The sequence below is a fragment of the Danio rerio genome, chromosome 21 (assembly GCF_052040795.2).
Source record: "Danio rerio strain M-AB ecotype USA chromosome 21, GRCz13ab, whole genome shotgun sequence".
NCBI classification, from domain to species: Eukaryota; Metazoa; Chordata; class Actinopteri; order Cypriniformes; family Danionidae; genus Danio; species Danio rerio.
In genome coordinates, this window is record NC_141041.1 from 41,205,138 (window position 1) to 41,228,262 (window position 23,125).

The following is a 23,125-nucleotide window of genomic DNA, read 5'->3' on the forward strand; positions in this document are numbered from 1 at the left end:
AAAAAGAAATGTAATACATGTCATACAAAAATTGCCCTAATGCTTTGTTTTGCTAGTTCATAGTCCATAAATTTTGTTTAAAATATTTTTACGAAAATGGTCTTACTGCTTGGTTTTGTCAGTTTAAATTTTTTGATTCATTAAATACAAAATTCATCATTGTTCATTTAATCCTTTAATGTAATCATATAATACCTAGACTTTTCATCTGTATTATTAATTATTTATAGATCTGAGTATTGTGAATAAATAAAAATAATTGTCAATGAGCGACTTAATTATTACAAAAAAGCCTGCAATGTTATTATTTTTTAGGATAAGTCAACAGACTAGAGTCAATTGTTTTGCTTGCCACATTTACCACATACTGTACCGGATCACAATACACTGTTCATATCTTATTTTATGTATCTCATACATGTAATTGCTGCTGCTTTTTTATTTTTTAAGAGAATGGGCTATATGTCCTGCCCTGTCTTCATGTTTTAGTTTAGATTACATAAAATGTTAAAATTCATAGCACTTCACCTTAAAAGGACCTTTTATTATTATTATTATTCACTGTCCTTCATTTTTCCTAGGATTTTATCAGGGGTTGCCACCGCGGAATGAACTGCCAACTTATGCAGCATATCTTTTACTCATTCTCCCCGCGTTCACATGGGTTTCCTCCTGGTGCTCTGGTTTCCTCCACAGTCCAAAGACATGCGCTACAGGTGAATTGGGTAGGCTAAATGGTCCGTGGTTCATGAGTGTGTATGGGTGTTTCCCAGAGATGGGTTATCTTATCCAACATTTGCTGGATAAGTTGGCTATTCATTTCGCTGTGGCAACCTCTGATTAATAAGAGACTAAGCCTAGCTAAAACGTTTTCCAGATCTTTCTGAACATAATACGTAATTTAGAACATCCAATCAGCTCACAGAAAAAAAACAAAAAAAACAAGTCAAGCCCATTGTTTTCTCATTTAATGTGTTTCTCTAGGAACTACATCAGAACACAACAACAACAACAACAACAACAAAAAAAAAAGGTTTGCAGCTTCCGGTTTATGCAGACTTTAACTGTTTTAAGCTATAATGGGTTTACACACTTTTTTAAGTAAAAAAAGCATTCAATTTTATAGTTATGTACTGTATCAAGTTGCAGTGTTTCATTTTTGCAGTGTTAGTATACATGCATATTACAATACAAAATCCGCATATCAATTCCAAATGTAGACAAGAAAGCTGCCTGCATATCATTTTAGTGGCCTTCAAATCACCACATTCACGATTATGTGCCAAAAGCAGGGTTGTGAAAGCAGAGCACTGCTGGCACTGTGGTGAGGAACACCTGCTCTATAGTGCTGCTTGTCATTGATGTTGTGTGCCTCCTACTATTTTACTTTTTTCTTTTTAAGCACAATCTGACCTTGAGCATAACACCACAACCTGATAAATGATTGTCTGGCACGGAACTTCTGGACCTACTTAGTAAAAAACTAATAAAGTCTACAGTATTTGCAACATAAAATGTTGTGGTAAAGTCCTTGTGAATCAGAAGTTACAGAGACTTGTTGAGTAAGCTGATGTACTTCCAACTAAAATGGACTACTGACTAGGGGCGGGACTTTCTTTATACATCATTCTCTCATAGCAACTGTTGCTATGGAAGCTCTCAAGTTGATGTCAACATAACGATCACCACTCCAAATGCGGAAGCAGATGGTCAGACTTTGATGGTAGATTACCAATTATGCAAAACAATGTGTGTTCATGATTCATTTGTAAAGAAATCACATTATTTGTTTACTTATCTTACCTTTATTTTATACAGCTACTGAGCTAAGATGGAATCAACCATCATATTTCCTGGTTTCTCCTATAAGGCCTGCCCTCAAAGGGCTCTGATTAGTCAGCAAACCTGATGTGTTGTGATTGGCGGATCGGCTTAAACAGGTCGCTCCACAGAGGCCTCCGGTGGCTTTTCGCGCGAGAACAGCGCGGACGTGAACGGCGTGCGCTCCCGAGAGGCGTAATAATACATATACCATAGAATGTAAATAATGTCAGTGAAGCCGTATCAGTTTGAGCCTGAGTCAGACACAGAAAATGAAGAGGACACCGCTGAACCCATGCAAACGTGACTCTTGCAAGATTTTCCTGAATAGTATGTTTTTTTTTTTTTTTTTTTTTTGGGTAAGAGGCGGAATGTGGTCAAGCCATTATAATTTCGTTTCAGCATCCCATACTATTGTAAACAGTAGGGGTGTCGAAGTAAATTTTTTCTTCGGTGCACCGCAATGCAGACTCGGACAATTCGGTATCGGTTCAGTAATAATCAAGACCAGTTAGTATGTACTGACGTCATTTATCTCATATGCGCTCTGTCGCGACGGAGGTGAGCGCGGGTATTTACAACACTCCAGGAGCCAACTCAGGGTCGGACTGTTGCATAGGCAGTATAGAAAAATGCTAAGGGTGCTGTACATCCTGGGGGGTGGGGGTGGTTAGAAATGAGTGCGGTTAAGTTGGTTTTGTTTTCGATAGTTCTTACACATTCAGTTATTACATTATTGTTTGGTACTGTCTATGTTTGTGTATGTGTGTGAATGAGAGACATGTTGGTGCTGTGTGTCTGTGTGTTTATACAGACAGCTTGTTATAGCCTCCCCCCAAAATATAACACTGTGTATGGAAAGCATCGTCAATGCACCATGATGCACTGAGATATCGAATTTAATTTAACGATGGCATGATAATCGTAACCGAACCAAACCGTGAGACCAGTATAGGTTCACACCTCTAGTAAATAGGAAATGGTACATTATAAGGTGGCTGTAAAGTCTTCGCTTCTAATAGATAGCAGGTAAAACAGTCTACTTTGGTTTTTTGTTCATTTTCTGAGTTTTAACCATGTCATAAAAATACAATCGTAATGACATTGTACCGTTGTAAGGCTAGGGCAAATTAAAGGGCCATTAACCCCCCACTTTCGGTCTACCTCAGAATTTTTCTAAAAGATGCATCATAATGGGCGTGGAGCTTCGCGAGCAAAGGACAGGAGTGAGCATGTCCAGCAGGGGAGAAGAAGAAAAGTGAACAACTGAACAACCCAAAATGAGACAAACTGTGAGGAAACGCATGATTTTATAGTTTACAAAGTTAAAATGCAAAGAAATAAACAGTAATTTAATGCCCTGCTACATTTGTTATTCATAATTTAATTTACAGATAACCACAGTTTATATCATCATAAAGACAATCATGTTCATATGAACACTATAAATGAGGACTTTTTGATCAATCCTCGAGTCTGAATCATAGGTCTGAATGCAGACTCAGTGCTCAGTCTCTTGCCCTGTCTATTTTAACCATTAGCCCTGTTAGTAATCTAGAGGATTTAGGCAAACACGGCAGCACAGCGATGTGTCTAAGGGCGCTTTCACACCTACACTTTTGTTTCGGAACGTATCTCGTTTGCCCAGTTAGCGCGGTTCGATTGGCATATGTGAACAGGGCAATCGCGCTCTGTTCTGCGCCAAAGTAATCGCTCCGAGATCGCTTGAATGAGGTGGTCTCGGCTCGATTAAAACGAACCCTCGAGCGGTTCGATTGCAGTGAGAAAGCGATCCGATCCGAGCACGGTTATATCACAGTGTTTTATGGATATGTAATAGGCTTACGGCTATATGAAGAGAGAATTATGAGTAGGGCGGGAAGTTTCGCGAGTCTCCGGATGCCCGCAAACGAGTGATGATCTCCCGGTAATCTCGCGTCTCTCTCCCAGTCCTCAAATAGGCATCGTCGCGCACCCTTCTCACCCCATCCTACCGTGTCTCTCCTCAGACACGTCGCGCGCGCACCCTGTCAATCACCACCAAACCACCACCTCTCCTGACAGCTTAGCGGGACTCTGCAAAATAAACCCTGACACTCTGACCAATGTAAGGAGAGTTTACTCGCACATGACTTGTTTTAGCTCTTTTGGTCAGATTAGAAACTTTGCAGTGTGAAAGCAAACCGCTACAAGAGCAAAGAGCAACAATGTAACAATTTTAATCTCTGTTTCGGAACAACTGAATCGATTCACAGGTGTGAAAGCACCCTAAATGTGACTGAACTCCTGATAAAAGACAACCAAGTCCGCCATTCTCCAATTCTCGTACTGCTCTCCCGACAAAAATGCCTGCTGCACACAAACAGCTTTGCTGTATCGGCCCTGACAGCATCGTCAGAAAAACATGGGAAAAACATGCAACAAACACTGTGGATCATGGAAACAAACACCGGGGATCATGGAAACAAACACATATGACCCTTCATGAACAGCTAAATACTGTGTGCAGTGGGTCCGTGGATGCGGTTTCACCCAGTCATCAACGTGTCTCACAGCTTAGCAGTGGCAGGTCTGTCTTGCCTTTGGAAAGCACGAGCAGTCATGAATAATTAAGACGCAGACTCTTCTCATAGGATAAGAAAACTCAGCTATGAACAATAATGAGAAGCCAACACGTCAACTTTGCACTTGCAGTGTTGTAGTACGTCGCCGATTTTGATCCCGCCCAAAAAATCATTTCAAATTTGGAGTCTGAAATTAGCTGACAAAAGCTCAAAATTATCCAGTTTTCCCCACAATTAAAGCTAACAGGTGCTAACATTGTCTTAACTGATGCTTAACACACACAAATTTGTTAACATTACTCGAGGGTTTCGTGAACATTTAAAACGCACTTCAGGTATTTCTAAAGAGTATGTTTATGCTGAATAAATAAATGAAAATTTTCTGAAAGCACGGACAAACCTATACTGAAAACAACACACTTTTGTAAATTAAAAAATGATGAAATGTACATTGCAGAAAAAGGAATTTAAACGGTTGACAAAATGACCAAAAAAAGTAATACACATGCTCAACAATGCATTGCTGCCATCTTGACTGAAGTGCCGCTGCCTTGAGTAGTAAAAGGGGTGGTGTCAGTCTGTGATAAATTTGCAACAAACAAACTGTAATAATGAGGGTGTGACAAGGATCCAAATGGAGCATTAATGGATAGTCAGGCAGGCAAAGTTCAATACAGGAGTAAACAGAGTCACATAGACAATCCAAAAGAGTAAACGTTGTGACATGCAAAAGGGTCTGGGCAGGTGGCCAACACTTATAAAATAGTATAAACAGCTAGGCAAGACAATGAAAATGTTTTGAAATGCACACTACAGTATAACAAGACTCAGCAACAGGATGTGTGTGAGTGGTGTAAATATGGTCCATGCATTTAGTGATGATATCCTCAGTTGTATGTGTGAGTAACCAAAGTTCAACTAACTAACTAACTAACTAACTAACTAACTAACTAACTAACTAACTAACTAACTAACTAACTAACTAACTAACTAACTAACTAACTAGCTAGCTAGCTAAATAACTAACTAACTAACTTATTTGTGTAGTCTACACTAAAAAGTTCATAAACATCAACTAACTAACTAACTAACTAACTAACTAACTAACTATCTAACTAACTAACTATATAACTAACTAACTAACTAACTAACTAACTAACTAACGTATTTGTGTAGTCTACACTTAAAAGTTCATGAACATCAACTAACTAACTAACTAACTAACTAACTAACTAACTAACTAACTAACTAACTAACTAACTAACTAACTTATTTATACTGTCAACACTTGAAAGTTCAAGAACATCAACTAGGTAAAGAAAGAATGGATGAACTTATTCTTGCAGTCTTTGGAACTTATGCAGCATACACTTGAAAGTTCATAAACATCAACTAACAAACTAACTTATTTATACGGTCTACACTTAGAAGTTCAAGAACATCAACTAACTATCTAAAGAACGAACAAATAAACATACGAATGGATAAACTAACTTATTCTTGCAGTCTTTGAAAGTTTATAAACATCCACTAACTAACTAACTAACTAACTAACTAACTAACTAACTAACTAACTAACTAACTAACTAACTAACTCAGTCTACACTTGAAAGTTCATAAGCATCAACTAATTTACTTATTTATACATTGTACGCTTAAAAGTTCATGACCATCAACAAACTAACTAATTAACTAACTTATGCAGTATACACTTGAAAGTTCATAAACATCAACTAATTAACTTTTTTAGACGTTCCAAAGTTAAAAGTTCAAGGTCTTCACTTGAAAGTTAATTAACTAACTAACTAAAAAATGAACACATGAGAAAATGAACAAATGGACAGACAAACTAATTTATTCTTGCAGTCAATTAATTACCTAACTAATAAACTAATTTATGCGGTCTACACTTGAAAGTTCATGAACATCAACAAACTAACTAACTAACAAACTAACTAATGTCATTATGCAGACTACATTTGAAAGTTCATAAACATCAACTAATTAACTAACTAACTAACTAACTAACTAACTAACTAACTAACTAACTAACTAACTAACTAACTAACTAACTAATTAATGTCATTGTGCAATCTACATTTAAAAGTTCATAAACATCAACAAACTATCTAACTAACTAGCTTAGTTGTACGGTCCTCTCTTGAAAGTTCATGAACATAAACCAATTAACTAAAGAATGAACACACGAAGGAATGAACAAATGGACGGACAAACTAACTTATTCTTACAGTCTACACTTGAAAGTTCATAAACATCCACAAACTAAGCAACTAAATAACTTATACAGTCTATAATTGAACATCAAAATAGAGTGGGACCTTTTTTTTATTATTATTGTTGATATTATAAATCCCTGAAAAAAATAAATCAATAGAACTGAACACAAACCTTAAATATTGGCTTTAATACTTATTATGGGGTTTGTGGTGATTTTAATGAAAACTGCAGGAGGCTTCCATGATTAAGCATTGTTGTGTATTTGTATCAACCCAACAGTGAAATATCTGACATAAGGAATACGCTATACAAATTGTGTTATGATTTTCATGCCAATCTAAATGAGAAACACTCGAATGTGTTTGACTTGTTCAGCAGGAATTATAGTAACTAAATGTGCACAAGAACAAAACATAATTGCGAAAACGCATGGCATGAATTATGCATGTGCAAACTGTATCCATTTAAAACCAATTGCTTAGAAATTAATATCCACTGGCCTTGGAGAGATAATACGAAAATAAATAAATACATTCATAAGAAAATCAACTAACATTAAACAAATGGTGCAGCCTGGTGTTAACCAGCATACAAAAAATTATGCAAAGATAAAAAAAATTCTCTCTCTCTCTCTCTCTCTCTCTCTCTCTCTCTCTCTCTCTCTCTCTCTATATATATATATATATATATATATATATATATATATATATATATATATATATATATATATAGATAGATAGATAGATAGATAGATAGATAGATAGATAGATAGATAGATAGATAGATAGATAGATAGATAGATAGATAGATAGATAGATGCTTCTAGTAATCCTGAAGTCCTTGATTAACTGATTCAGTTGTATTTAAACTCTGTAGTGCAGTGGAAAAAAAAACAAGGCATGATTATATTTTATTTTGGTAAAATAAGTGTAATCTAGAGGCTTTTGCCTTTCACATCTGCCACTTCTGATACCAAATGATCAACTAGAAGTCAAGTTATTACTTGTAGTTCCTAAAACTTGGATAGGCAACAAGACTTTTGACAGGTAGTGTATGTATGGGTAGTCAACGAATTGTAATAAAAAGTATACTTCAACGAAAAGATAGATATATTTAAGTAGTTTGAAGAAAAGTTAACTGTCACTAAATTTTATTTAGTAGTTTTTACTGAATTTTATTGTATACATTCATTCATTAATTTTCTTGTCGGCTTAGTCCCTTTATTAATCCGGGGTCGCCACAGCAGAATGAACCGCCAACTTATCTAGCAAGTTTTTATGCAGCGGATGCCCTTCCAACCGCAACCCATCTCTGGGAAACATCTACACACACATACACACACACTATGGACAATCTAGCCTACCCAATTCACCTGTCCCGCATGTCTTTGGACTGTAGGGGAAACCGGAGCACCCGGAGGAAACCCACGCGAAGGCAGGGAGAACATGCAAACTCCACACAGAAACGCCAGCTGAGTCGAGGTTCGAACCAGCGACCTTCTTGCTGTGTGGCGACAGCACTACCTACTCCGCCACTGCCTTGCCTTTATCATAAACATGATATATTTAATAAATATGTATAAATATAATAGAAAAATATAAAAACAACTTGTATTACTATTCAAAGAGTGTGAGAGTGCTTATCTCCATTGCTAGACTTTTATCTTCATTTATTAACTTCATATACTGTAGACTTGTTGGACTTTTTCAATAAATAGATGTGTCACACCAAAAGACAAAAAAACTTAAGGTCACACTTTATTTTGATGGTCCGTTTGTTGAACTTAGGTTACATTGCATCTACATGGCAACTGATTCTCATTAGATTATGAGTAGACTGTTAGGTTGGTTTTAGGGTTAGGGTAAGTTGACATGTACTTGCAAAGTTTCTTATATTCGGATAAATGTCTGTTTAGCAGCAGTATCAACAGTAAGCATTACTGTAAAACATTAAGCAGACAGCCTACTAGTACTCAAATGGACCATTAAAATAAAGTGTTACTGAACTTAATTTTATAGTGGTTCCTAAAAATAAAATAGCCTATATAAAGTCAATTCTTCAATCACATGATCTTGAATATGGTCCTATTTGTTGAGTATTTGCCAAGTTTTAGGTCATTTTAATGTCAGTTTTTTCTGACACAGTCTACATGTTGCATGCTTGTCATGCATGCGATTGTAATATCAAAGCCTACAAAGGTATGGTAGCAATAAATCTGAGCTCAGACTGAGAAACTAGACATAGCGTTGGTTTCATACTAATTACTTTATCAAACAGAATTTGTTTTCAACATGCACTCACTTCATTTAAAAGTAGACGCTTCAAGCTTTCTATACATATGTTTCCATGTCTGTGTGTTTTGTTTTCGCTGAGTTTCAGCGCATTTTACTGACGCGTTTCTAAAAACTGTTTACGGAGAGAGAAAAGACAGAATGCCTACAATGTTTATTACCGTTAATTTGCAAAAGCACACACGTTTGTTGTCATTGTGAGTGCACACAATAAAAACTGGACACCTAACAGATTCAATTGATGTATTAATGTTATCTGTACGATCAAAACTAAAAGTGTAATTTACGTTCATTTTAGCGTAATAAGGTGAAAACTTGTCAAATCGCATATACGCGGTCTTCGACCCCTGGGGGTTAAGTTTTCAATGAAATTGCCCAATTTAAAATAATCATAGTGTTACACCAGAGTATATTGTTTTAGTGACAAAATGCATCAAGTTCCAGACTTTTGTGAAACATATGAATGAAAAAAAACGATAATTATAAGAGTTATCATTTATTGAAATATGCTTGAGACAGTCATACCAGGACAGTTTTGGGATTTGGCCCAAAACATTATAAAATACAGCTTTTTTAGAACAAGAAATCCATGGAAAACAAAGAAAGGTTTAACCATTTACTGTAATTTTAAATGGGGCATCATGGTAGCGCAGTGGGTAGCATGATTGCCTCACAGCAAGAAGGTCACTAGTTCAAGCATAAGCTGGGTCAGATGGCATTTTTGTGTGGAGTTTGCACGTTCCTCTGTGATTGCGCGGGTTTCCTCTGGGTGCTCCGGGTTCCCCCTCAGTCTGTTGATATGTTGTATAGGTGAATTGGGTAAGCTACATTGTCTATAGTGTATGTGTGTGAATGAGTTTGTATGGATGTTTCCCAATGATGGGTTGCAGTTGGTAGGGCAATCCGCTGTGGCGACCCCAGATTAATAAAGAGACTAAGCCAAAAAGAAAATGAATAAATGAATGTCATTTTAAATGATGACAATACTAATTATATTTTTGGTATGTGTGACTAAAAATGCAACATCACACTAACAACCTTTATTCATTCATTCATTTTATTTTCAGCTTAGTTCCTTTATTCATTAGGGGCAAAGAGCTTAGAATAACCAAGAGGTGACACTCAATGGAGCGTTCCATTGCAACAGCAGCACCCAGCAACAGCCCCGGATTCTGCCATTTTTGAGTGAAAGCAATCGGCTGTCTATTGGATCTTATTGCTGATGCGATGGCAAGCAGCTGCTTTGTTTTTTATTTATCTTTTTAAAAAGCGCATTAAAACTGAGATACAACAACACTTACCATGACAATCATCAGCACTTTTAATAGTTTAATTTACAGACTTATAATATGCTGTTCTTCTATTGGAGTTTTCATTCCAAAATGGCCGCCGCACCATCTAGTGGCTGTTTCCCAAATTGCACTAGAGTGTCGCCTCTTGGTGATTCTATGCTCTTTGTTAGGGGTCGCCACAGGTGAATGAACCGCTAACTTATACAGCACGTTTTACGCAGCGAATGCCTTTCCAGCCACAACCCAGCACTGGGAAACACCCATAAACTTTTGCATTCATACATATACAGTAAAGCCAAACTAGCTTATTCAATGCACCTATAGCGCATGTCCTTGGTCTGTGGGGTAAACTGGAGCACCCGGAGGAAGCCCAGGCCAACAAGGGGAGAACATGCAAACTCCACACAGAAATGCCTACTGACCTAGCGAGGGCTCAAACCAGTGACCTTCTTGCTGTGTGGCAACAGTGCTAACAACTAAGCTACCGTATCATCACAACCTTTATTTAAATATTGAATTTTTCTTCTTTTAAGTTTTCCTTGGCCACCCAGATAATGACTCCTGTCTCTATTGCTTTGATGTCAGCTTAAAACGGTTCGTCAGAAAAATAAAAAAAAAACACGGCAAACTCTTGGAGCAGCGCCCAAAGCTTTGCTGATTCTGTTATTTTCTGCTGTCAGCTGTTACGACTGTTGTGAGAACTTGAGGTGATATAAGGTGCGCTTTTGTCAACCAAGGAATCCTAACGAGGCTCTGCCCGTCAGGCTTGATTTATCTAACATATGTATAGAATTGGACCAGCTTGGGCTTTCTGTCCTTTGTTCCGGCCCTGCAATGTTCCTTCCACAACTATCCAGCAGTGACAGACAGAAAAGAAATAGATATGCATCTTTCTATAGAATGGTGCTGTGGGGTTTCATCACACAGAAAACTGGCAAAACATATCAAAACACATTCATACACAAGATAAAATACGATTTTAAAGAAGATTATGAATATTACTGGTTTACATAATCCTCACTGAGATGTGTTTGTGCTGACATCTTTGTAGGTATCGTTCGGAGCCACATATTACCATAGTCATTTATATTAGATGATATCTGTTCTCAGAGGGTGTTTGTTATGGATTAGGATATGAGAAATGAAATGAAGGTGAAAGTGAATGCCCTGTCTGTTTTTAAGGTATTCTTGGAGGAGGAGAAGCAGTGGAGTGGCGTCTGCAGTGTGTACCTGCAATGGGTGTGGGCTGATTTAATGCTTTGACACAATCTACATTATGATAAAAAACGCTATAGAAAGATGAATTGAATTGACTGGGGGTCTAGAAACTGGAGTTTCAGAGTTACTTATTTTTTCTTTTTTCTAGTCCAAATATACAAGGTTTCTAGACAAGTAAAAAAGGGTGTCTTGTTTACAGAAATTTCAAAATTAAGTATTTTTTTTTCCCTTTAAAGAAGCAAAATAATCTGCCAATGGGGTAAGTAATCTATAATAATTAAAGATTATCTTATTCATTCATTCATTCATTCATTCATTCATTTTCCTTCAGCTTAGTCCCTTTATTCAACAGGGGTCGCCACAGCGGAATGAACCGTCAATTTATCCATAGGTTTTGGCACATTATCCTGCTGAAATAGCCATCAGAAGATGGGTACACTGTGGTCGTAAAGGGATGGACATTGTCAGTAACAATACTCAGGTAGGCTGTGACATTGACATGGGCTCAAACTGTGCCAAGAAAATATGCCTCACACCATTACACCACCACCAGCCTGAACCGTTGAGGATGGATTCATACTTTCATGTTGATAATGCCAAATTCTGACCCTACCATCCGAATGTCGTAGCAGAAATAGAGACTCATCAGACCAGGCATTGTTTAGCCAATCTTCTTTTGTCCAATTTTGGTGAGCCTGTGTGAATTGTAGCCTCAGTTTCCTGTCCTTAGCTGACAGGAGGGGCACCTGTTGTGGTCCTCTGCTGCTGTAGCCCACCCGCCTCAAGGTTTGACATGTTGTTCGTTCAGAGAGGCTCTTTTGCATACCTTAGTTATAATGAGTGATTATCTGAGTTACTGTTGCCTTTCTATCAGCTCAAACCAATCTGGCTATTCTTCTCTGATCTTTGGCATCAACAAGACATTTGTCACACACTGGATATTTTTTTTCTTTCTTTTTGGACCATTTTCTGTAAACCCTAGAGATGGTTGTGCGTGAAAACCTTAGTAGATTAGCAGTTTCTGAAATACTTAGACCAGCCCGTCTGGCACCAACAACCACGTCACATTCAAAGTAACTTAAATCACTTTTTGTCCCCATTCTGATGTCTTGATTCTGATTATCTTGACCATGCCTAAATGCATTGAGTTTCTGCCATGTGACTGGCATGTGTGTGTGTGTATAATATTCAAATTATATAAATATATTAACAAATGTATTTCCCACACAAAAAGTATCCAAAAGACACATAAGTCTATACATTTGTGTATTTGCATATTTATTTGTTTATAATATATAGCGTGGATTATAATATTACAAAACCGAGAGATTAATATTGTCATGGACCATATTTCTAAAAATTAGCTTGAAAATATGTCTGTAACAGGGTGGTGCTGACGTCACAGCCACTGTAGTCCGTTTATAGCCTAATGTTAGCTTTTCTTGCTTTTGCATTTACAACCTAAAAGTGATAAAAGATAAAATTTCAAATAAAAAAAGTTAAAACAAAAAAAGATAAAAGTTAAATTTTCATGTGAGGAATACCAAATTGGACAAAATGTGTAAGTGTAATGAACAGTGTTTGAACACAGAGCTTATAATTTGCAATCTTCGAAAAGCCTACGGGAAAATACTATTGGGAATTTAGTGAGGGAAGCAGTTTTATGCTAGCAGGCGATTGGCCTACAAGGTGACATCATAGTTCCTCCATTCTATTGCAAACTAGAAGTAACATCATTTTTCAGAACTCTGAATAAGTTGTTTTATATTAAATTTTAAGCTTTGTGCTGATAAGCTTCACACCAAAAGACAGAAAAACATAAATCACATTATTTAATATTTTCTAAACTGTTACTAACAGTACTAAAAAAATCACTGCCTTTTAAATGTAATGCACTCCTGCATTTTTTAAATGTAAATATTCACGTTAAAAGGTTTTACTACAGTGACCCTAAGTTATTAGGCTGGTGACTTATCACACATGTAACTCACATAGAGCAGTATAGCTTGGGCATGTACACCCATAATTGCTTTCTCGCCGTTTAGCATCTCCTCATCAAACGTTAATGGGAGTGCAAATGGTTTCTAATAGACACCTCAAAAGAGATCATCAAAGCTCCATCTAACAAAACGCAGTATGTGAATATTTTATCAGCTTGCTAACAACATGGCATGCAATATAAAACGCTTGCAGTTTTCATAACACTTCAAACCATGTTCATTCAGTACCATCAGCTTCAAACACTCTCGTTATAAGTATTAGTGATTCATGTTTTACATGAATTGTGTTGAACTTTGTTAGGATAGTGCCATGCACCAAATCTAATAATGTCCTTTAGAGATGCCTGCTGACGAAGGACGACATCTACAGTGCCCTGTTTCTAGGGTTGCCCCATCATGACTCCTCTGTGCCCTGTGGCGTGTCATAATTTGTTTACTACAAAGTAATTAAACATCCCCTGAGAAAGATGATCAGTGTGATTTACCGGGGCGGATTAGGAAAAGGACTCTCTATTAATACATACATCACGTGCACAAATCACGCCATGGACATTACATTAAGATGCCTACTGGTTTAAAAAAGCCTAGATAAAAAGAATATGGCCAAAAGAGAGTTTCTTTCATAACTATAGCAAAACATCTTGTCAAAAAGAAAAAAAAGGAAATGAAACCATGCGAACAGAACACAGGAATGGAGAAATGAATGATTTGTGATTTATTTATTTATTTATTTATTATTAAATTCTATTTTCCATTCATATATTCGCAAAATAATTGAAGACTACTCCATTCATATGTTTCATCATTAAGGAATTATTTTCAAATGGTGTAAAAATCTCGTCTTGTCTTGTTCTCATGAACTGAATCTCATGTCTAATCTCGTCTCATGGAGTTGGCGTTTCGTCACACCCCTACTAAATATTATACTATATTTTTTGGATTTTGTTATTAATATGCTATAATAAAATTATCAAAGTAATGTTCTGTGATTGGTTACTTCAAACTAGGCATAAAAACAGCCTCATAATCGCATCTGCAATTAGTACACATCTGCTACATCGCTGTGTGTGTGTGGTGCATGACTGGGTTTTGTAGTCCATAAAATGGTGGATCTGTAGTCCATTAGCAATCTGCACTGAAAAAAGTGTTGCATGCAGAACTGTTGCAAACTATTTATTTGTGTTGAATTTAAACAAACAAATTAAGTTTAATAATGTTCAACTTAATTTGTTTGTTTAAATTCAACACAAATAAATCGTTTACAACCACTTAACATAAAAAAATGAGTAAATCCAAGGAATCAACTCTGAATAATTTTTTTCAGTGTTTGTAAATAGCAGTGATCTGCTGGATATATAGATATATCAGATATAGATAGTGCTGCTGTTGGATGTAATGTAATTGTAGAAATTTCCTATAGGGTACATCATGGAATTGGGAATCCTCTGCCATTCCTGCTTGCAGATCCTGTGCATTTTCCCCACACTGTAAACCCTAATGCTGTAACTAATTAATTGAGTTGAGTTCTATTAACTTAAATCATTAAAATTCGTTTATCTTAATTAACCTTGATGAGTATTTAGAACTTTTTCTTATTTTTGAGTTTGTAAAAATTTAATCTTTCAAGTAAGGTGAACAATTCTGCTGGGTTTAATCTATACAAAATGTCTCTTTAAAGTTTCATTAACTCAAATTCTGTCAGCCTAGTGATTTTGCGTCTGACGTCATCCAGGTTCACGTACGTGCTCACCCTTCATTCGTTTTTTTCAAGATGGCGGATCGGCCTCGCTTCACACTACAGTAAGTAAAATATTTACAAATCCAAGAAATATTAAATGTATGTTTTAATTAATATAATCACAGTAACAGTTCAACGTAATGTAGAGTTAATCAGGGTGCGTTTACATGTCGTACATTACAGAAATCATGTTTAGCCTCACTTGTTGCTAACTAACGTTAACATTACTGTTTAAAAAGTTAGAATCAGTGCAATGTTAGCGTTAGTTGTAATGTGTTAACTCTGAATTTTAACAGAGTGTGATAAAGACAAAAATATTTAAAATCGGCAGATTACATTTTTCAAAAAAATTTAAATCTTGGCGCGAGTATGCCTTTTCTCAGCCTGTGCTGAAGTTGTCATGGAGACGTGCGCTCTCACAACCGCATGTCATGGCGCTGCGCTGAACTCCATCCAGTATGTGAATGTGGTATTATCTTCGCGATCTGTAGGCACTTCGGAAACGAAAGGCGCAAGAAACGTAACGTTAATCATAACTCAAATGATCTCCGCCTAAACACTAAACGGTATTTTCTGATGACGCGAAAAAACGTAGTCTCAAAACTTAACTCTGTCACACGCAGCTTGTTGCTTGCTGATCCATGTATGAGGATAGCCTGACGGAGAACATTTAAGCTGCGCTCCTCACCTGAGCAGGTACAGAGCAGAGCTTCATTTCACACTACCACATTGAGGTAAAGTTGGTTTTATATTCATACATTCATTTAGTAACAACTTGTGACTCGCTCCATAAATTGTTTACCATGGTTCTTTGTCTATTCGTTCTGAAATCACATGCAAGTATGACATGAAAACAACATTACACTAAATGCACTATTTTTTTTGACTGAACAATGTTGTACTTTGAAAGTCATTGGCTGCTAATATGATTTCACCATTAAGAATATGCAAAAATTACCTTTCTGAAATTATATTATTAAGGAGAAAGTCTGAATGTGTAAATATAAAACTAACTTTACCTCAATCACCAGCACTGATCAACACTTAATATTTCCTCGCGCTTAAGACGACATCTCTGCATATCAATGATTACCTGATTAATGCGATCAGTTAAGTGAGTTTAAATGTCATTTAGGTCAAATGTATTTTAAAGGTATGATAAAAGTTTTTTTTTTTTCAATCTATTTTTTAAAATGTCTACTCTGGAGAGAATATAAACAACCTAAAAAACAAAGTATGCATATCTATAACACATTAATACAAAATTATGTTATTAAATAAAATAATAACAAAACAAAATATTCAAGACGTGGTAAAGAAGACAGTTTTCTGATGTGCAAATTTTGTAGCTTAAAATATATTTATATCTTAAAAATATAAATATTTTAGTCTATATATTTTTACATCATTAGACAATAAGGTAAGTTTTGTTATTTCTAGCTTTTAAAATCAGGCCTTAAATTTCTTTGTCGTCCTATTCAGTTTTAGAAATTTCAATACTGTTTAAATTAAATCTGTGTTCATCGAATTAAAGCAACTAACATGATAATCAGCTCTATTGCTAACCGTTTTGGAGGTGAACGTTAGACATCAGGCAATTGTACTACTCTCAGCTAAATGACACTGTGACTTTGTGTACATACAGAATTGAAGGTCGGGTGTTGCTGACTACAGATAGGTTCTTAAATGGAGGCATGTGAAAGGTGGGTAAAATATTTATTTTGAACTACTATGCCTGGCATATCCAGATAAAATAAATATTACAGTGTATTTATCAATGATGCTTTTGCAGCAAGGAAAGTGAAACTTCAGCTAGACCTTGAGTTCAGTTTACAACATGAAGATCCTGCTTTCAACATCTGATCAACACCTGATTTTCATCTGAGGTAAAAAATAGATAAGTAAATGAAACATAATAATAATATTAATACATTTTTTCCAGAATTGTATATTTTGTGGTGTGGGTTTGTTTTATGAAATTCTCTCTTGTTTCTTTTTGCTGTTTGCAGAGTACCAACATGTTACAAATGAGAATTTTCCCCACAAATTCTTTGCAAAACTGGACCACCACCTATTTCATTTGATGACAATTTTAAGGCAAACAGCATCCAAAACTGGCAAGACAGCAGATACCCTGGCTTTTAAAGGTTTATGATGAGCAGGTATGTTTGGGGTCACGTGTTAAAGTATACATTAAAATATAATTTGAATTATTATTATTTTTTTAATTTTTAAAAAATTGATTCTTGATTTCCAGGAACTGAATGATGTCAGTTCATGACGGACTACTGTTATCAGAGGTCTTTTGGTCTTGCTGCGTGAGCGTGACTTAAGATTCTTTAGGAACACCCTGGTAAGACTTCATTCATTCTTTTCACAATTAGGCATGTTTAATGAAAAGATGAAAGTTTTGAAAACTTTTACTTAATAACATATTTGTAATCACGAATAGTTGATGAATCATATAATATTGGCTCAGTCATTTTGATACTGTCCTTACATTAATATCCTTGAATTATGTTTTTAGATTGATAATCCTGCTGACTGAAGATGCTTTATTGGCCCTGCATTCACTGAGGGTCTCTGTTGTCCTGAAGAATGAATTGGACACCACCCACAGCACACTTCCAGACCTTTCTTGTCTTGTATGGATTAATGTATGCTCTTCACATAATATATAGTAAAGGACTTTGAACTTGTGCAAAAAGTTTTGCTTGGCATGGATGATGGAAAATAAAAAGTCTCGTAGCATGGAAACCTTAAAGAATGAGTTGATGTAGAGCTTTTTTTTTTTTTTTTAACTTAATAAAGACTGTCTCTGGGGTAGTAACTTCAAAACATTTATTTACCTTTAATTGGTAAGTATGCATTTTATTATATATAGGGATAGTTTGTCCAAATGTAAAATTCTGTCATTTACTAACTCTTCACTTGTCCCAAACCTGCTTGAATTTCTTGCTTCTGTTGAACACAAAAGTTAAGTAAAGCTGACAACCTGTAACCACTGACTTTCTAATAGGAAAACAAATACTGTGGAAATCGGTGGTTACAGGTCTCAGCTTTTTTTTTTTTTTTCAACAGAAGAAAGAAACTCAAACAGGTTTGGAATAAGTAAATGACAGAATCATAGTTCAACCAAGACTGAATATATATATATATATATATTGTAACGAGCGCACACATGCCACGTTGCCCTGGTCGCTAATTCAACCCAGCTGGACCATCATCAACACAGGATCGTTCACAGCTGGACGTCATCAAGTGGAGAGGCATATAAACCAAGCCCACGCAAGGAGAAGATGAGCTTCATTCACCCAATGACTCCATGCGCTAACGCTTGTCTCTCTGTCTCTCCACAGCAGACTCCAGCTCGTGACGATCCCACATCCGACTACTCACTGTCCTTCACTTACTTCCCGGAGCACCTCACCTTGAAGAAGAGCACCGTTTACACCCCATTCACGTTGTAAATAAAGCACCCCATATATATATATATATATATATAATCTGCTCTCCGTTAAACAGAAATTGGGGGGAAAAATAAATGGGGGCGAATAATTCTGACTTCAACTATATATATATATACACACAGTTTCTGTGTAGTTTACACTAAACGAGTCAATTCACAGAATGTGCACTTATTTTTTTTTAACGAATGCCTTAAGAGTAAGTTTTACACTTATTAATGTATTATTAAATTTTATCAAACTTATAGTTGTTTTTTCTTGAGGCTCTTATGTCTGATATCATATTTACATTGTGGATAATTTTTATTAATTTCAGAATAGTGTTCATTTTCAATCTCTTTATGTCTAATAGTTTTTATCGTTTTAAGAAATTTGTAATTGCATAGGAGACAAATTTGAAAGTACTGTTGGACATTTTTTCTTTAACAATAAATGTCTAAAATGGTATTGTCTGTGTGTTTTAAATTACAGATTTATTTTGACAGATTTATGGGGTTTAAAGATTAAAATAATGGCTAATTTTATTTGTGAAACTGACGATGGAGAAGTTAATTTTAAAAAATGCTATCAAAATGTATGAGCTGGGTGACTAAGTATGTAAAGGTGAGATAAATAATTAAAAATAAGTTAATTGCTATTAAAATGTATGAGCTGGGTGATTTAAGTATTTAAAGTTGAAAGAAATTAAAGCAATTAAGTTAATTGGTATTAAAATGTATGAGCTGGGTGACTAAGTATTTAAAGTTTGGAAAAATTAAAACAATTAAGTTAATTGCAATTAAAACGTATAAGCTGAGTAACTTGGGTATTTTAAGTTAGGTGAAGTGTCTTGCATGAGTACAACAAACTCAAAACTTAATGTTTCTGTTTACTTAAAATAGATCATTTCATAACTTAAAAAATTTGACGTAACTGATTACCTCAAATTTTTTGAGTTTTGTCAACTTATTCGGGATTACAGTGCAGAGATGCTCAATTGAGTTTAGGTCAGGGCTCTGGCTGGGCCATTCAAGGAACATTCATTGAGTTTTTGTGAGGCCTTTCCATTATTTTAGCTGTGAGCTTAAGGGTCATTGTCTTGTTGCAGGTAAACCTTTGGCCCAGTCTGAGGTCTTGAATATAATACTATATATTTTATAATATAGAAATTAAATAAGAAAAAATAACAATTTTTGTTAATGAGAGGATAGTTTTTCACTAGATAGTTTTTCTTCATGTTATCCCTGTACTATCCATCTTTTTTTTGACTGCAACCAGTCATCCTATCCCTGTAGCTGAAACCCCCCCCCCCATAGTATGACCTCCATGCTTCACTGTTGGTACTGTATTGGACAGGTGCTGAGCAGTGCCTGGTTTTCTCCACACATACCACTCAGATTTCCAAGGTGCCTTAAGCGGCTACTTACACCACTTATTGGTTAAATTTGCCCCTGATTATACTATACATATTATATAGTAAGGAAGTGTTAGATTCTGGATGCAGCAATAGAGTTATACATTCTTCTAAAGATTTAAATTAAAGTGCTTAAAAAGATAGTTCACTAAAAATTAAAATCCTTCCTTCATTTTCTCGTCATTATTTCAAAGAAGTTTGATATTTTGAAAATTTTTGAAAACCTTTAACAATTGACCAACATTCATCTTAATTTCTATAGCGCTTTTACAGTATAGATTGTGCCAAAGCAGCTTAACATAGAAGTTCTAGTAAATTGAAACCGTTTCAGTCCAGTTTTCAGAGTTGAATTTCAGTTTAGTTGAGTTCAATTTAGTTTAAATTTCACTGCTGTAAGTCTAAACACAGAAAAGCAGATCCATTGATAGGCAGCTCCACAAGTCTCAAACCAAACAAGTCAGTGGCGACAGTTGCAAGAAACAAAATTTTAACAATTGACGAAAAAAACTTTAAGAGAAACCAGGCTCAGTTGGACACGACCATTTGTCCTCTAGTCAAACTGTTATCAGTGGATATCAGCTGATAGATATGGGCCAGCAGGGGCCTTCTGCATCTACTAGTAGGCCCGGAAGGTTGTAATCATCCATCCACATGGTTAATCAGCTATACATTTTTTTTTTGTCTTGTTTCTATTCAATTTTCAAAAAAATTCTTAAAGGTGCAGTAGGTGATTGTCTTCAGAAACATTTTTAGTTGTGATGGTTGAAAGTATCTTCACATTCCAATAGTATTAATTAAAGTAAGTGATATAAATGTATTTATATGTATTTTTATATTTTGGGTTTGGCATAAAACTAAAAAATGTTCATCCAATTAAATAGAGTCGGGCCGATATCTCTCATAATTCTGATAAGAAGCCCAAACTGTCTGTCAGCAAATGCAGATTTGAACAACTGCGCAGCCAATGTATGCTGCTATGGCGTTTGTGCATTGTGTATTCGTGAGTAAGATAGAGAGAGGGAGAGAGAGAGCGATCTGTAAAAACATGCTGAATCAAAATTGGAGTTACCTTTGAATGCTGGAGAAAGGATGACACAATGGCTGAAGGATTTATTTCAGGCAGGTAGTGTTCTGTTTTAAAACTGTTTTACCTTCACGCAAAGCTGATGTACGTTAACATTAGATGTTGTTACAAATGGGTTATATCTCAAGAGAAGTTTTGTTCAGCCACTAAAATCTTCAGATAAAAGATTGATGTGACTATTTTCAGTTTCAGATGGTCCTTTTACAACATCGATAATGTAGATTTTATTTAGTTTAACAACAAAACACAAGTAAATAGCGCTTTTCTTCCTAGCCCGCTTTACTGAGGTGAAGATGGTTTTATATTGACATTACATTGGTTCATTTTTGAACAATGACAACCTGTGACGCTGTCCTTATATAGTTTACCCAACCCGGGCTCATTGTGGAAACGTAGCCCTGTGGACGTTTCTGCGGACCGCGATTTACATCCTGGGAGGTACGTATTCGAGCGTTTTTTTGTGTTTTCGCGGATCCGTGAGAGGCCGCTGTGCGTGCTTTTTCGCGTCTCGGGCGGGCGCCTCTCGGGAGCGCACGGCGTTCGCGCCCGCGCCGTTCTCGCGCGAAGAGCCGCCGGATCGGGGGAAAAAAAAAAAAAAAAGCAAAAGCCCTCGTCTTCGACCGCCTTTTCGGATCCCGCCGCGTTCTCGCCCTCATTTTTCAAGTTCCGTTTTTCGTCTCACCTGATTTCCGGAACCTGCTGTTCCCCGGACTCGATCCCGGTTGTCGTCCACCGCGGCCGGCTCCTCCTCCTCCTCGTCCGGGGCCTCTGCTCCGCCGACGCAACACTGTGAGCTAGCCGGACAAACTGATTGCGTCGGGAAAGCCCTCCACTCGGAGGCGAGCCGTCGGCCGGCGAGCGCGAAGAGGAGGGGCGGAGCGGTGCCACACCGCCCCGCGGCGTTCGCTCGAAAAAAAACAAACGTGGCCTTTACGTACCTCCGGCCACGTAAATCGCGGTCTCCAGAAACGTCCGCGGGGCTACATTTCCAGAATGAGCTTGGGTTGAGTTTACCATGCTACTCTGAATATTCGCTCTGAAATAGCATGTCAAATTAGCTTAGTAGTAATAAGTGTAATATCCGCACGCCGCCAGACAAGCACTAGTTGCTTTTAACACATGAGAGAGGGTTCTGGGATCTTTAAGGTGCGCATGCTCGTGTTTCAGAAGGCGTGGCTCTGGACGGCAGGGGATGGACTGTGATTCAGAGATTTATGCTAAGCTGTTAGCATTGTGGAAGATCACCAACTGCACCTTTAAATCAAGAAGAATTGTCTAGACAAGTAAAATATATTGTCTTGTTTTCAGAAATAATATGCCAATATTCAGTGAGTTTTTCCTTAAAACAAGCAAAATAATTTGCCAATGGGGTAAGCAAAATAATCTTGTTTTTCCTTTTGACATAAGATTATTTTGCTCACCCCACTGGCAGTGCATTTTTTAAATTTTCCATAATTGTATTTTATTAACATCTACCCCTACGCCAACCCTAAACCCAAACATCACAGAAGTGTAAAAACAGATCTAGATCTGGAGTCTTCTCTATTAATATAGCCGAGTAACCATGATAAATATTTATTTATATTATTTATTAAGTATAGTTAAGTAAGTATTGTATTTTATACAGTATAGCTGATTAACCATGTAAATGGATGATTACAGCCTTTTGAGCCTACCTGTAGGCACAGATATCCACTGATCTCAGCTGATATCCACTGATAACGGCCCATACCCTAACCCTACTTATAATACTTTTATCTACTTTTAATAATGAGAATTAGTTGACATGTAGATGCAATGTAACCTAAATTCAACAAAGGGACCATCAAAATAAAGTGTGACCAAAACTTGGTCTCAGCCTAAATGATTTAGGACAACTAGAGAGGTATCTTAACCTATTTAGGAGATGCAGTATGGCTCTGGTATGCACATAGAGGCAGAATCCACATGCTTTCCAAAACAGAATGAATGTGTTGGAATGATATAATGGCGGGAAATTAGGTCAATGTAATTCGCAGT

At 36.4% G+C, this 23,125-nt stretch overlaps 1 protein-coding gene and 1 long non-coding RNA gene across 5 annotated transcripts in view; one reads left to right on the forward strand and one right to left on the reverse strand.

The window, feature by feature from the left end:
• Positions 1 to 23,125, reverse strand: part of LOC147838928 (uncharacterized) — a 619,529-nt gene that overhangs the window by 491,474 nt on the left and 104,930 nt on the right. The window lies entirely within an intron of this gene.
• LOC137488840 (uncharacterized) lies at positions 15,180 to 19,076 on the forward strand. 4 transcript variants are annotated; one of them, XR_015520567.1, is made up of 7 exons: positions 15,180 to 15,224; positions 16,808 to 16,865; positions 16,955 to 17,048; positions 17,172 to 17,324; positions 17,420 to 17,515; positions 17,690 to 17,819; positions 18,522 to 19,076. It is a non-coding gene; the product is annotated as an uncharacterized LOC137488840 (long non-coding RNA). The 4 variants fall into 4 exon arrangements; XR_015520568.1 differs by having other exon boundaries at positions 17,690 to 17,807; XR_015520569.1 differs by lacking the exon at positions 18,522 to 19,076 and adding an exon at positions 15,786 to 15,858 and having other exon boundaries at positions 17,690 to 17,929.